Genomic DNA, 13563 nt, shown 5'->3' with positions numbered 1-13563 from the left:
TATTCATATAAAACTCACTACAGTACTGTAATATCATACAAAACACTAAAGAAAACACAAGGTATAAAGAAAAATAAACAAATTAACCCGCACTTACCTTTGAAAACTTTTGTGGCTGGTGTGAGGGAGACAAGAGAGAGGAGGGTTATTGTGTTGGACGACTTTCACTATCACTAACGGAATCACTGCTATGTTTTGCTCAATGGAATCTTTTTCTGCATGCAGGACATTATATACGCTCGCATGGATGTTGACTACAGTGCAGTATTAATAAACTCTTGTCATACGGTGTACTTAATGTAACTGGCCATAAGGCAGCAGAGGAAAGGGTCTATATCTGCAGGCAGCCTGACCTAGAATGGGGCAAAGCATTCCGAAGCTCACTCTTATATGGAAACGCAAAGGACTGTCCACAAGTCCTTGGAAGAAGAAACAAAAATACACTAGTGCCAGTTGTGGGCACCTCCCAATAGTCTATAAAATCACTGATTTCTGCCAAATACCACAGCCTGAGACTGAGCATCCAAGCATGGGAGATGATCACCCACAATCTGGCAGTGAGACAGGGAGAAAGAGAGAGAGAGAGAACCTTTGGCTCAGTTGTGATCATGTGACATTTAGCATCGCGTACTACTCGTATTGCAAGGCATGGCTCATTTATCAAGTTAGAATTTAAAAAAAAAAATTTTTTTTTTTTAATGTTTATTTATTTTTGAGACAGAGAGAGATAGAGTATGAACGGGGGAGGGTCACAGTGAGAGGGAGACACAGAATCTGAAACAGGCTCCAGGCTCTGAGCTGTCAGCACAGAGCCTGACGCGGGGCTCGAACCCACGGACCGTGAGATCATGACCTGAGCCGAAGTCGGACGCTTAACCGACCAAGCCACCCAGGCGCCCCAAGTTAAAATTTTTTAGAAACGTTTGCTTGCCTCGGGGAACACTCGCAGAACAAGTTACTCGCAATCCAAGGTTTTACCGTATAAAGGTACACAACACTTTGGGATGTGCTGCTCTGAGCCATTTTACCTGGGAAGCCCCAAGCCTGGGACTTCTGAACGGGAAAAGGCAGAGTCAAGTCAGGGCTCTGCAGCGAGGCAGACATCTTGGGAATGCCCTTGCACTCCCAAGTGCAAGGCTCACAGGAGGACCCAGTGGCACCGTTGGTGTCAGAGGTGGGGGGGGGGGCAGAAAAAGGGGGATCTCTGAAAACTGGAAAAAGGAGAAAGAGAGTGCAGACCACAAGGACTTTGGAGTAAGGCTCTGACTTCCTACGCTAACAGCAGTTCTGTAATTGAAAAACAGTTCTGAACCTTGTTAATGGGCCTTAGTAGACTGACCATGGAAAACCAAAACATTTCGGGACCCAAGCTACTCCTAATGAAGCGGATATGGCTTGAAACAATCAACTGTGTAATAGGAATTTCATAGCAGCGTACCATATAAAACAGTTTCTAAAGGCGTATAAGAAAGAACAGCCTGTATCGTGTCCTAATGCACAAATAAGTCCATAAGCAGATACCGGGACCCCAGCGATCTGCAACTAGGGCTTTGCATTTCCCGGGGTCCCTTCCAGAGACCTCACGGGGTATACCCTGCAGCAGTCAGCAGAAGAAAAGGCCCACAGCCGCTTCCCTCTGGCTGTAGACGTTGCCAGGCCATCACCAGCCACTGATTCCAATCCCACGTGGGGATAAATCTGCTGGCTGGCAAATTCACCCACTTTTTTGTGCAAGTGTATGTTAAGGTATATTAATTACCCGAGAAAGAGTGCACTGTGGTTAAATTATGTTCTAAAGGTTTTTTTTTTTTTTTTTAATGTTTATTTGTTTTTGAGAGAGAGAGAGACAGAGAGAGAGACAGAGCTGGAGAGGGGAGGGACAGAGAGAGAGAGGGAGACGCAGAATCCCAAGCGGGCTCCACGCTCTGAGCTGTGAGCACAGAGCCCAATGTGGGGCTCGAACCCACAAACTGTGAGATGGTAACCTGAGCCGAAAGCGGACGCTTAACCAGCTGACCCACCCAGGCGCCCCTGTTTTAAATCCAGTGGAGTCCACGGAACACCTTCTCGTATTCTCGCATCGGCTAATACCGTTTGAGAGGAAGCTGCCGCTGGCCGAGGTTAAGTTCAGCAAGGACTGAACAAAGGGTCAGCTTTGTCCTCAGAGCTTTGCCTGCCTGGGAGGAAGATTCACCTCCATGTAGTCTCCCCTTCTACCGCCGAGGCATTAGATTAGCTTTCTCTTAATGTTGATAAATACGCGAAGTGGCAAAAGCAGGTTTTGCTCTGTCTCTTTTCCTGATGTGTTCTCAACCAGTTTATTTCCATCTCTTCTTCAAGGCATGCTTTGGTGGCATCCAGGTTCTGAATTACTCACAAAACATGAAGGCTTCTTTTGGTATAAGAACACTTGGTCATGGGACTCTGGCTGTAGACCCGTCTAGGGGGTTATTATGGTATAGCCGAGGGCTAGGGTCCCTGCCTAAGAAGGAATGTTTCTCCTTCTCATGTAGGTAAACAATCCAGAAATAACTGGGGAACCACATGGCGTATATGGAGAGTGTGGGGATCCCCGTTATATGTCCCTCTTGGGTGTAACCACAGAATGGAGTTTGAGCTGGGTGTCTGTTTGAAAACAGGAATATTCTTGGGGGCACCTGGGTGGCTCAGTCTGTTAAGCATCTGACCAGCTAGGGTCGTGATCTCATGGTTCATGAGTTCAAGCCCCACATCAGGGTCTGTGCTAGAGATAAGGAGCCCGCTTAGGATTCTCTCTCTCTCTCTCTCTCTCTCTCTCTCTCTCTCTCTCTCTCTCTCTCTCTCTCCCCCTCACTGTCTGCCTGTCCCCTGCTCTCTCTCTCTCTCTCTCTCTCAAATAAATTTAAGCAAAAAAACTTTAAAAAACAGGAATATTTTTCTGCCTCCATGATATGGTTGATTCTGGTAGAAGAAAATACCCCAAGTCTAGAGCAAAGCCTTCCCTTCTTTCATGCCTGCTTAGGTAAGGCTGAATCCAAATAGGAAGCTTCAGTTGCCTGAATTCTGAGTTCTCTGTTTCGGGGAGACCCAGCACGGTCAAGGCTCTGAGCCTGTTCAGCTGCCAAGGACCACAGCACACAGAAATCCAAACTTGCCACACAGTTACTGGCCAGAATGCCTGCAAAGTCAGCTCTCGCAGAAGCTATCCACAGCTTACACCAAGACCTCTCGACCTATGTCTCTGCAGGCGTCCCCTAAAACTGTGGCTCCTTTTCTGAGACCTTACTTTTACTCCCTACACACATGTGCTTGAAAACAGTATCTGCAACCGGGCCGCTAAAGAACAATCACTTGCCATTGGGCAAAGCTGTAGTTATCGGTCAATCACACATCTTAGGGTCTACGGTCTCCTATCTAAGCTACGACAGCGGAACCTAGGCTTACATTAGCTTCCCCAAACCACCCGTGTCAAAATATGCCATCATGCGCTAAGTCAGAGCCATGCAAGTCTGGGAGCAGCAAAAGTTCCATCAACTGGTTTTACTCCTTTACATTCTATTTTGTTTCTTTTTTAAAAATCGTTTATCTTGTGAGAGAAAGAGCGAGCGTGCACAGAGGACGGGCACAGAGGGAAAGAGAGAAAAAAATCCCAAGCAGGCTCCCAGCAGTCAGTGCAGAGCCTAACGTGGGGCTTGACTTCATGAACCCTGAGATCATGACCGGACCTGAAATCAAGCGTCCAACACTTAACTGACTGACCCACCCAGGTGCCCCATGTTTCTGGATATTTCTGTTGCATGTGTCAAATATTGAGGTATTTGAAGGGCCAAAGACACCTCTTTGATGTTCTGAACGAGTTGGATGATAAATGTATGGAGTGACAGGTGGAAGAAATGTAACTATACTCCTATTCTTTGCCTCCACTCTCTTTCCCCTAGTTTTTTATTTAAAATTACACATTTCAGGGGCCCCTGGTGGCTTGGTCGGTTAAGTGTCTCAGGTCATGATCTCACAGTCCGTGAGTTCTAGCCCCGCATCAGGCTCTGTGCTGACAGCTCAGAGCCCGGAGCCTGCTTCGGATTCTGTGTCTCCCTCTCTCTCTGCCAGTCCCCAGCTTGCTCTCTGTCTCTCTCTCAGAAAATAAATTAAAAACAATTTTAAAAAATTTTAATTACACATTCCAGTGTGAGACATGCCAATTCCTCTCGGTACCCGATGATGTCATTCCAACAATTTGATCCTCTCTGGCACTTATTTATTCACTGAATAGTGTTTATTGAGGATCCGTTTAGGGCAGCTTTGGACTTTAGGTTCTGGAGATTCAGAGTAGCAATCATCGGCAGAAAGTACTGCCTTCATGCGGTGTGTATTTTTGCCGGCGGGGTGGGGACCAAAGAGAATAATTAATTACATAGAATATTAAAAGAAGACACTTCGTATGGAGAGATGTACCTGAAGAATTGGAGTGAGGAGCCAAGGAGTTCTCGTTATAATAAATAGAGTCTCAGAAGGGTCTTAACTCAGAGTGGGATGTTTCATCAGAGCCCCAGGGAACCACATGCAGAACTCCATGAGGGTCCTTTAGAGAAGGACGGTCCAGGAGGTAACAACAGGCTGGTGACAGTCTTGTGGTGGGAAATGTGTCCAGCGTTTCCGAGGAAGAGTGAGAAGGGACTTGTGTCTGGAGAAGAATGCCTTGGGGAGAGGGGTTGGGAGGGGCGGGACCACATCAGCCCGCTATGGCTTTGCTCTGTGTGACATGTAGGGCTCAGGACAGCCATGGCACCAAGGGCAGGCATGCTCTGGCACATTTTGCAAAGACAGTTCTGCTTCTTGGATGGAGAATAAACTTCAGGGTAAGGGTGAATACAGGGGTATCAATCACACGGCTCTTAAGGGCAGTAGGCTAGACCAGGCTGGTGGCAGAGAAAACGAAATGTCTTAGGGTGGAATTTGTAGGCAGAAGTACAAGGAAGATCGTGTTCCCTCCATTCGCTGAAATCGTTCACACAGAGACATGGGCGGGCAGGGCCACAGAATATCAGTATTCAGGATCTCTCTTGCACAGTGCTGGCCTAGGACTGTCGTACCCAAAGTGCCACTGTGGAACCAGTGCCCAGCCACCATCTCCAAATTTCTCTGTGCTCAATATACTTAATGGAAACTGATATAAGTTAACACTTTGCCAACCTAAGTTACTGCAGCTTTAAATGAGAAGTTGGCATGTAAATGCAGAAATAAGCATTCCTGACAGGCAAATTATGCCAGGATCCCCTATTCAGTCCAAATTAGCTCCGTGTTGTTATTTGATAACAAATTTAATCGCACGCCTTTCCTTTTAGCTTGATATAGAAACACATCTTATCAATATTTCTTTGAGGGAGAGAGAGAGACAGAGACAGAGTGCGAGCAGGGGAGGGGCAGACAGAGAGGGAGACACAGAATCCGAAGCAGGGTCCAGGCTCCGAGCTGTTAGCACAGAGCCCAACGCGGTGCTCGAACTCGCGGACCGTGAGATTATGACCTGAACAAAAATCAGACACTTAACTGACTCAACCACCCAGGTGCCCAACACCACCAATTTTTCAAATCCCAACATATTAAGGTATATTCTGTTCTAAATTTTGTTCATCATTACAGCAACCATTTCTCTCTAGAATGTGCCTAGTTAAGCTCCTGATTTCTTTGGGTCACTTTGCATTTTCCATCTTTGCTAATGTTGTCACCATCCTTCATTACCTATCAACAGAAAATTGCATTTACTTGAAGCCTATTCTTTTCATCATATAATTAATTAAGAAGTTAATTAATATCGGGCATATTGTTGGCCTCTGTGACACTTCATTAAATACTTCCTTCCTGAAGACGCTGTCATTTATTTTACTCGATATTAATGGTCTCCGAACTTCAGCTCTTTTTTTATGTATGTCAAAACTCATATTTAACCCACACTGAATTAATTTTTCAGGTGAAACTTCATCCGAAGGTTATTACATTAATTATTGGTTAAAAGCCTTTTATTGTCTTCTGATATCTGGTTTGAGTGTGTTTTTGACTACCCTTAAATTCCAGACCATTCAAAACTTGTGAGGCACCTTCTTTCTCACCTGCCATACACACACACACACACACACACACACACACACACATACATACTACCTCCTTTCCTTTACAGAAACTTGACTCTATTCTCCTATATATTTCTCTTTATCTATTTTATATAAACATATATTTAATTTTATATCCTTCCTCTTTACAGGCTTCATATCTCTGGGAATTTGGGGGAGTGTTCTCCTTACTCCCCACCACTTATAGATAATATCTTCTCTCCCGTATTGCCTAAACCAATGCTTCACTGAGAATCACTCCCCAATGTACCATCTCACTCCCTGACCCCCATAGGTTGGGTGAGGCCTTCCCCCTGCATCTAATGCCTCGTCACATAACGTTTGTTACTGTCTTTGGGGTCTGTCTCCCCCATACCCCAAGACTGGATCGGGGATGAATATTCCCCAAGTAGACCAGCATGGACAGCAGGCATTCCTTCTTGCCACTTCCTGTGACCGCTTCTGGGTGGGGTCCGCACAGGCCAGCCCCTGGGTAGGGGGAAATGTGTTGGAGGTCAGCTCTCTGGAGCTGATCCAGCTTTTAAATCTTTTGACAACAGGGTCTGCTGCTTTCCCGGAGGCACGGAGGCACGGAGGCACCGTTCTCATTCTCGGAGGCCTCTCACCTAAGGAGAGTCAGTCTACAGCGGTATGTTGGAACTTTTCTTTGGGAATATGGTCCCGGGGAGCAGGATCCACATGAGCATGGTGTTCTGAAGGTGGGATGCTCTGAGAAGCCTGTAGACTCTTCTCCCCCAGGTTCGTCCTAATTCTTTTAGCTTTTTATCCACATATTGTCTACAAACAGAACGTCCGTAATTCATGCATGTCCAGCTTGGAGGACTTGGATCAAGTGAACGTACCTATGACTCGTCTCTCACATCTTTACCTAAACTGCTTTTCCACATCACCAACAGCCTCCATGTTGCCAGGTCTAAAACACACTCACTCCTCTCATCTCATCTACTGAAACTCTGCTGTTTCAACAGACCTGGCACATATAACTTTTCCACAACAGTCAACTCTATTGGTTTCTCTAAAGGCACGTTCTCCTGGTTTCCCCCCAGACCTTCTGGATCCTGTGGAATCTCCTCTTCTGTCTACTCTCTCCCACAACTAAATGTGGCCACACTGTCATACTCCATCCAGTGCCCTCACCCTTCTTCCCTTTATGTTCTTTCCCCCAGGTTATGTCGGCCATTTTCTTGGCTTATTTAGTGTCTGATTCTGATGCCCTGATTCCTCTCTCTTAGGCACATCCAGCTGGTCCTCTTGGATGTCCTCAGGCATCCACATGCAACACGCTCCAAAGATAATTCTCATCACCCCACCCTCAATTCCAGACTCATCCTTGTCCCAGCCTTCTCTACATGAGTTCTTAGAAAATCTAAGCCCCACCATTCAGCTGTTTAAACCCCAAACAGAGAAGTTATCCTTCATGTCTCTTTCCTCAGTCAATTCCTCAAAAAGCCCAGTCATTTCCATATCTTAAAACTATCTTACTTGTTGGGACACCTGGGTGGCTCAGTTGTTTACGCCTCTGACTCTTGATCTTGGCTCAGGTCGGGACCTCACAGTTTGTGAATTTGAGACCTGCATCAGGCTCCGTGCTGATAGTGTGGAGCCTGCTTGAGAGTCTCTCTCTCTCTCTCTCTCTCTCTCTCTCTCTCTCTCTCCTTCCCATGTGCACTCACACTCTCTCTCTCAAAATAAAGAAAAGCTTTAAAAAACAATACGATAAGAATATCTTACTTGTTGTTATTTAAATCCATCTGCCACCTCCCTTGGTGAATTGCTACAGTAGCCTTCTTACTGGATTCTCAACTTCCTCCCCTGTCTTCCACAAACTTCCTTTCCACTTAGACAATGCAGCAACAGCAACTGTTGTAGTCACTAAGTTGAATGTGACATTTCTATAGAAATCCTTCAAGGGATACCATTCTATTAACAAAATCCAAAGTCTATATGGAGGCTTAGAAGATCCTGTATTATTTGACTCTTGATGAAATCCATTAGCTCATCTCGGACCGTTTCTCCTCACCTGCTGGTCTCTTGTGACATGTCACGTCTTTGGATGCATCTCCTTTCTCACTTCAAAGCCTTCATCTACACAGCTGTCCATGCATGGAACGTTCAGCACATGGCCTTTCTCAAGGTGAGTTTCTTCTCATCCTTCAGCTGTCAGCTTGCGTACCTCACTACAGGAAGCTCTTTTGCCAATTTCAATTCTCCCCATTATCTATTATAGACCCTCTTTTTGAGGGGAGGGTTATATTCCACAAGCTATAATTAAAGTTATCCAGGCTTTTTTGGTTTGTGTTCTTGTTATTAACTGTCACCCTCATAGAATGCAAGCCTTGTAAGGCCAGAGTCTGTGTTTCTAAAATCTACCACTGCATTCCCTATGAAGGCACAGTGTTTGGTTTATGGCAGATGTGCTTTGAATAACTGTTTGAAAAATGCAGAAAAGTACTGTATAACTTTGGAAATATGAAGGCTGAAATTCAGGGAAACTGAAGAAATATGCACCGGCAAGATTCCCTGTACTTATCTAGTTTAATTTTTGTATTTTGAGGGAGTGCATGGTTAATCCTATCTGGAGCTGTGGGCCCTTTATTCACTACTTAATTGAGGAGAGCAGGCTCAGTACTCATCGCTTTTCACAGATTCTCTCAATTTTTATGACCTGGGTTTGGCTCTTCCTATTTTATAGAAATAGTCTTAAAGAAGTCATGAATTCTTCCAATGCGTATATAGTGAGGAAATTGCAGAATCAAACTTGGAACATTGGTGTTGATGTTACTAAGCTCAAGCTTTTAACCATGACCTGAATTGTCTCCCACTCATGGGAAACCACTGAGACCCTGCATTAGTTTCCTAGGGCCACTATGACAAATTATCAGACAAACAGTGTGGTTTACTTATCTATTTTTTAAATATGAAATTTATTGCCAAATTGGTTTCCATACAACACCCAGTGCTCATCCCAACAGGTGTCCTTCTCAATGACTATCACCCACCCCCCTCTCCCTCCCACCCCCCATCAACCCTCAGTTTATTGTCAGTTTTTAAGAGTCTCGTATGGTTTGCCTCCTTCCCTCCCTGTAACTTTTTTTCCCCTTCCCCTCCCCCATGGTCTTCTGTTAAGTTTCTCAGGATCCCCATAAGAGTGAAAACATATGGTATCTGTCTTTCTCTGTATGACTGATTTCACTTAGCATAACACTCTTCAGTTCCATCCACATTGCTACAAAAAGGCCATATTTCATCCTTTCTCATTGCCAAGTAGTATTCCATTATGTATATAAACCACAATTTCTTTATCCATTGATCAATTGATGGACACTTAGGCTCTTTCCATAATTTGGCTATTGTTGAAAGTGCTGCTATAAACATTGGGGTGCAAGTGCCCCTATGCATCAGTACTCCTGTATCCCTTGGGGAAATTCCTAGCAGTGCTATTGCTGGGTCATAGGGTAGATCTATTTTTAACTTTTTGAGGAATCTCCACACTGTTTTCCAGAGTGGCTGCACCAGTTTGCATTCCCACCAACAGTGCAAGAGGGTTCCCATTTCTCCACATCCTCTCCAGCATCTACAGTGTCCTGATTTTTTCAAAAGAGTGTGGTTTAACAAAACAGTTCTAGAATCTAGAAGTCCAAAATCAAGATGTAGGTAAGGCCATGCTCCCTCTTGAGGGTTTTAAGACAGAATCCTTCCAGGCCGCTTCCAGCTTCTGGTGGCTCCATGAGTTCCTTAATATGTGGCTGTGTCACTTCAACCTCTGTTTCCATCTTCCAGGCCCTCTTGCCCCCATGTTCTCCAAATCTGTCCCTCACTGGAAACATACTAGTTATTGGATTTAGACACATCCTAATCCAACATAACCTCATCTTGACTTGATTACTAGGTTATCTGCAAACCCCCTATTTTCAAACAAGGTCCTATTCACAAGTACCAGAGATTAGGACTTCAGCATGTCCCTGTGGAGGGACATAATTCAACAGACAACAGACTCTTTAAAAAATGAAGGGATCAAGGAAAGAGATCAATGTTCTAATGTGGAAAATTCTATTCAAAGGCAATTTCCTCAGTCTGTTTGAGATCCCTCCTGCTTCATCAGACACCAAGCAGAATTCATGATTCATAGGCAAATCCATCAATGCTATTTATTGATAGCGTTCTCAACCTCTAGTCCACAGGCAGACCTGGTACACATTATGACACTTTTTAGCTAATGAGTGAAAGAAAAGATTTAGGCAAATCTCATTCCCATTTCTCCAGTTGTTATTCTTGGGGTGGGACTCAGATAGCAACATGCAAGAATTCTCATGTAGATCCCCTAATGGGAAGAGAAGCAAGCTAAGGGGAAAGCAGGTGGATCAGAAAACAAACAAAACAAAACAAAACACTTAACATAAAACTCTTCAAAATCAAATCACAGAAAAATCTGAGAAATGCCCAGGGTCGAGGCAAGAGAAAGATGGCCAAACTTCATTCCTATTACGGGAATGAAATGACCCAAAGCCCAGGGCAACCTTTTTGCTGGAGACGAGTCATTCCGAGTCAGAGCATTCATCTAAATATTCAGAATATATCAAGCACTATTTTTTTAAACAAATGGTTAAAAGTTCTCACCCTTCCACCCATTCTTGACAAATATCAGGCCCTGAAATTGGTACTTAGCTGTCAGATTGTAGCTGGGAGAAGAACAGGCCTCAGCCAAATGAGGAGAGAGCATTTTAAAGTATGTAAAATGTCCAGAAGGAGCTGCCAATGTTGAGCATGAACGAAATGAAAAGAAACAGCTTTTTAACTATGCACATATATTAGAGCCAAAAAGGGAAGCAGCTTAGCAGCCACACAAAAATTAAACAATCCACTCTTTAAAAGAAGAAGATTCTCGATAAGTCCTTTTTAATTTAAAAGTACTTTAAAAGTCACGAATTAAATACAAACAAAGATGAACAGGTGAAGCATCATCCAAAGAACATTAAAGAAGAGATCATAGTGGTAAGGAAATAATTTGAGGGCCAAGGCAAACCACGAGTTAGAAATACCTTAGATCATTGAGATACACTAGACAAAGCTGAAAATCAAATTATTCTCGTAGCTTGAGTTAATTCCATTGACTAAGAGACATCAAATAAAAAAGATGAAAAGTAAGGAGAGGGTGTTTTAAATGGAAAGTAAAGTCAATCCAACATGAATTTCAGGTTTGAAGTTGTGAGAATTTCAGTTGTGACGAAATGAATGGATGAGAGGTACCATGTTTTTAAAGTATAATAAAGAATGCTGTTCCTGAAACCAAGGGTAATTAAATCTAAAAGCTACAATACATCCATTTATTTCCTGATCAACTGATTCAATATTATGAGTTGGTGACTGAACTTCAAGAATGAGCTCAGAATTCTTCAGACCTGCAAACAGAGATGATGTCTCCTACAGGAAGAAAACACGCAAGCTCAGCTAGACTTTTCGAGGCAGCGTTGGATCCATCAAAAATGTCCCTTCTTTCCTAAAGCTTGTTGTCTGAATGATACCATGGAAAATGTCGTATGGCTCTAATAGCTACAGTCATCCTGTGTGCTTAAGGAAAGGTGCCCACTTTCTTGTTGAAGGCCACTGTGCCTTCATTCTTACCCCTTCTGTCTTCTCAGTTCCTGAGTGTTTATAGAGCAAAATCTCCCACACCCTTTGCAATCTGGCATGGAAAGTCCTCCATGATGTCATTCCTATCTTTCTTCTCACCCTGTGTTCCTCCCCACCCTCTCCCATACACACATGACCACATCCTCCAGTCAAACCAGTTTTCTTAACAATGTCTCAGAAAGCAATTTCTTGGTTCACATTCTTTTCTTTCCTTGAGTGTCCAACCAATATCTTCTTCCATAATTCAGTTCAGGGGCCTTAACTCTATGAAAAGCCATTTCATTCTTTTGGGTTGAAGTCTCCCTTCTACTCATGATATTCTGATGAGCCTATATACAATTATACAATATTAGCTTTTACAACACATGGTGCATTTTTGTTTAAAAAATCTAATGTCTCTTCCTGATATTTGAAGACCTTAGGGGCAGTCCATTCCATGTTCTTCTTTGATTCCCTGATATCTGTTCACAGCAGAAACCACCTTAGGCATTCATTAGGTGTTTGTTGAGTTGAGTGAATTGACTGAAGTACAGATAGGTTAAGTCATAGGGTCACATACCTGATGTGTGAAATGCCTACATTCCAAATTAGGCCTCTCAGACTGTAAAATAGAGGCGATTTCCACTGTGCTGTATGATCTCAGTGAATGGAAATTACTTCTTAATTATGTGATTTTGCATAAATGCAATTCAGTTACAATTTTCAGGAAAAAAAAATTGAAACCAAAAGGCATGAAGAAGAATGAATCTCACCAGTGCAAAATGGCTCGAGATCTCTACTGGGCATCAATCACCGGCAGTGGATGCAATCAACTCTAATTCAAGGTTGTTTTTTGGTTTTATTCCTGAAGGGTATGGATTGGGGAGTTGGGCGGGGGGGGGGGGGTATATGTTCACACACATTCCAGTGTCTTCCTGGGTAGGTAGTACACAGATGTTTTATTGTTCATAACTGGCAAAAATGCATTTTCAGTGCAAGTTCATATCAATATCCATTGGGTTATTAAGCAACGAGATTTAAATCTCCATCTGATGGAAATGCAAAATAAGTTCTGAATGGTACATGTCAGAGCATTCAGAATATTCATTCAACAGAGATTTGCTTGCTGAAGAGATAAGAAAATGAATTCAAAATAATAAGGGATAAAATTCAAGGAGTGTTGAGTACCTAATCACATTGCAAGAAGAAAGAATTATGGATCATTTCACAATTGTAGCTGATTTATCAGAGTTAGATGATAATGCTTTTTTTTCTTTTATGTATTTTTGGTGAATATCTTACATTTTTCATTTATTTCCTTGTATTTTTCCTCCCCTCACAATCTTTTTTTTATTACTGAATATTCTTGTCAGCTAAAAAATGGTCAATTGATTTTTTTTTCCTGTTGCAAAAGCCTGCTGCTCTTGTGGAGGGTTTGTTTTTAAACAATTTTTGCTGATTATCCAATTTTGCCTCCATAGCTGCCCCATGTAAAAGGGATGTAAGGTCTGAATACAGCCTTGTCCACTCCAGACTTGAGAAACGGTTCTCTAAGGATTTCATCAAACCCAAGTTCAAAGCTACGTTTCACCAGATGCTTTCCCTGTGACACCACACACGTTTGTGAACATTTTCAAGCTCTGATTTCTGGAAAATCATTAAAATGCTATCTCCCACACACAGAGGTGTCATGCAGATTGAGATACAGGCAGGTGAGAGAGTAGGAAAAACCGGATACATCCTAGACCTCCGGAGCAAGTTTGAGCACCAGTGGTTTAATGTGAAGCATGGTTTAGAGGCAGCAAGCCTCTGGTTTGGTTCTCACTCTGCCATTTATTTCCTGTGC

Source organism: Panthera tigris, chromosome A2, assembly GCF_018350195.1.
Source record: "Panthera tigris isolate Pti1 chromosome A2, P.tigris_Pti1_mat1.1, whole genome shotgun sequence".
In the NCBI taxonomy this organism is placed as follows: domain Eukaryota; kingdom Metazoa; phylum Chordata; class Mammalia; order Carnivora; family Felidae; genus Panthera; species Panthera tigris.
The sequence above is the reverse complement of the archived record's forward strand: the minus strand, read 5'-3'. Positions refer to the sequence as shown.